Genomic DNA, 3,104 nt, shown 5'->3' on the forward strand with positions numbered 1-3,104 from the left:
GTCTCCGCAGCATCCCCGTGGCCTCCAGAGGCGCATCCCGGCAGCTTACCCGTGCGGCGCTCAGGCTCCGAAGCCCATTCACATGGTCCACTCCCCGCCCTCCTTCGGCGCGGCCGAGGCGGGTCCAGTAGCTCCGCTGCGGACCCGGGAGCCGGTGGGCCCTCCGAGATCTCCGAGGGGGCGGCGCCGGGGTGTCCCCGGCCTGGCCGCCGGATCCCTCCCTGGCGTGAGCCGCGGCTTTGTGTGCGCCCGGAGAGTGCTCGGTGCACGGGGAGAAGCGCCGTGCGCCCGGACAGCGGAGGACGCCGGGCTCGGAGCGCAGCCTCGCCTCTGCTCTCGCGGCCGACCGGCGGGCGGGTCTCGGCGGCCTCGGGCTCGCGGCGACCCCTCCTCCTCTCCCGCGGCAGCCCCCTCCCGCCGGCTCGCTCCTGACAGATGGCGCAACTGCAACGACGCGCCGCCGCCGCCGCCGCGGCTGCTTGCAGCTACTCTCGCTGATGCTCGGGCCCCTCCAGCTCCCGAGGGGAGCGAGGAGGGGGCGGGGCATGACCTGAGAGTGGCAAGTCGCTCTGCCCTATCAAAGGGCCCCTTGGGAGCTGCGGGCCTCAACCATTGGTGTGTGGGACGGGGGCGGAACGGCCATGGGTGGTGCCGCCGAGTGGGTTGAGCGTTACTGTGGCAGCGGGCATCCTGGCGTGCGTGCAGTGTAGGGTGTGCGAGAGGATGCGAGGCTGGAGGAGTATGTGTGTGTGTGTGTGTGTGTGTGTGTGTGTGTTAAGGATTGTGCGGAGTTGTGAGTTGGTGGGATAGGGCAGGAGAAAGAAGCGAGAGCATAAGCTGCAGTTTCTGTTTTGCGGTAGGTTGCAGCTACTACTAAGAATTGGTACTTGCCATTCCCCCCAAACCATGGGATCCTGCCTCATAAAGGGATATTTTGCCTTTTTTATTTGAGGGTGGTAGGATAAGATGGAAAGGGTTAGAGAGTGGTAATAGCAGTGTATCCTCTGGTGAAACTAAAATTAAAAAAAAAAATTAAAGTGCGGAGCAAAGTAGAACCCTATCACAGAACCTTGGAAAAACTAAAAAGAACCCTGGAACCGTCCAACGAATAACCAGGAGAAAGAGAATTTGAAATTAATATTATTTCATCAGTCTCCTACTTTCCTGAGCACGCATATATATTTCTCTTTGAACAAATATCTGGAGGAAAAATTACTGAAATGAGAGGTCCAGGCAGCCAGTAAGGAACCCCAAATCACAGAGTAGTGGTTTCTTTGTACATTTTCCCTCAAAATCACGTGTAATTGGAGCCATTGGTTGTCATTGGTTTCTTATGACTTTCAAACCCCTTATCCCCCCGTATTCATCCCCCCCCCCATATATATGAACGAGTCTGAGCTTTTGCTCAGATTTTCCTTGATGAAATAATTGCTGGTTTAGTTTACGGTTAGAAGTACATCAGTCTTTATTTCCTATCCAGCTTTTCTATGGCAGGATGTAACTTCATAAAAAGAAACACTTTGGCTTCCTGATTTTCTTTATAGGTAATTCCTGTTTACTGAAAGCTCTACTTCAAGGCATGCTCAGAATCATTCTCCTTAATGATTCTGGCAAAAACCCTATCCTTCACTCTCAGCAAATCTTATGTTAATGTTCTAAGAAATATGAGTGAATCAGCCTTAGCTTCTAAATTCAAAATCCATAATATTACCTTTCCTGCCCACTATTTTTTACTGTAGTTAAAAAACATCAGTCACTTTTGCAAACTTTTTTCCTTCTGTACACAGTACTTTCTTTGAAAAAAAAAGTGCAAATATTTATTAAATTATCTCCATTTTGTAGATGATGAAGCTAAGAAAATTAGGAGTTTAGTAATTAATTCAATATAATAATGTATGTGATTACTGGGGACTTTCTCCCCTTTCTCCTGAAGCAAAATGGTAAATCAAAGTACATTTAAATTGAGCATCTGGTAATTCATTCCATAGTCACATGAAATGGAATCATAGCTAGGACTGGTATATTTTCATATAAGAGAATGCCAACTTCAACTATTCAAGAATTGCCTATCTTGACCAGGCGCAGTGGCACACCCCTGTAATCCTAGCAGCTAGGGAGGCTGAGACAGGAGAATCATGAGTTCAGAGTCAGCCTCAGCAATGGTGAGGCACTAAGCAACCACTGTGACCCAGTCTAAATAAAATATAAAATAGAGCTGGGGATGTATCTCAGTGGTCAAGTGCCACTGAGTTCAATCCCTGGTACCACAAAAAAAAAAAAAATGCTTATCTCAAGAGAAGGGATAGCCTACCATGGCTGTCCTAGGTTTATTTAGATTAGAATGGAGAGACTGTTGCCTACAATAATGGTTGTCAAAATTGAGCATTAAAATTGCCTGAAGAGGCTGTTAAAACACAGACTGCTGAACCACACTGCCAGAGGTTTTGATTTAGTAGATTTGAGATGCGGCTGAATGATTTGCACTTCAAACAAGTTGCCAGGTGGTGTTGCTGCTGGTGGTGTTCTGGGTACCACACCTTGAGAACCACTGATAAAGAACTAGGCTCTCCAATGCAGTAGCCACTAGGTACAGTGGTTGTTATGTACATAAAATATACTTCAGTACTCAAAAATTGGCTCATATAAGTTGAAATATGCTGTAAATATAAAACATTCAATTTCAAAGATTTAGCATGGAAAAATGGAAAGTAAATATTTTTATATTGACTTCATGTTTGTTATAAGAGTTATATATATATGCTAAATAAAATATATTAAAGTTTCATGTCTAATATGTGTAATATATTTAATAAATATATTAAATTTCACCAGTTTCTCCTCCTCCTCCTCCTCCTCCTCCTCCTCCTCCTCGTCTTCCTCTTCTTCTTTTCTTGTTTTGTGGTTCTGCGGATCAAACTCAGGGCCTTGCTCATGCTAAGCTACTGGTCTAACATACAGCTGCACTCCCTGCCCTTCTTTTGCTTTTTAAATGTAGCTGGAATAGCATTCAAAATAACATGTGATTTGCATTATATTTTTATTGAACAACACTGGTTCAGAGTTCTCTCTGATTTCGACTTCACAGGGCACATTGATGAGGCAGT

The 3,104-nt window shown here is 46.2% G+C and overlaps 1 protein-coding gene across 3 annotated transcripts in view; it reads right to left on the reverse strand.

Annotated features, from left to right (window-relative positions):
- Fyn (FYN proto-oncogene, Src family tyrosine kinase) overlaps positions 1–526 on the reverse strand; it is a 202,281-nt gene extending 201,755 nt beyond the window's left edge. For all 3 annotated transcript variants that reach the window (XM_048790209.1, XM_015500326.2, XM_015500317.2), the window contains exon 1: positions 50–526. The gene's annotated coding sequence lies outside the window, so the exon portion shown is untranslated. The remainder of the gene's footprint in view (positions 1–49) is intronic.
- Positions 527–3,104: the final 2,578 nt, after the last annotated feature.

Source organism: Marmota marmota, unplaced genomic scaffold (genome assembly GCF_001458135.2).
Source record: "Marmota marmota marmota unplaced genomic scaffold, marMar, whole genome shotgun sequence".
In the NCBI taxonomy this organism is placed as follows: domain Eukaryota; kingdom Metazoa; phylum Chordata; class Mammalia; order Rodentia; family Sciuridae; genus Marmota; species Marmota marmota.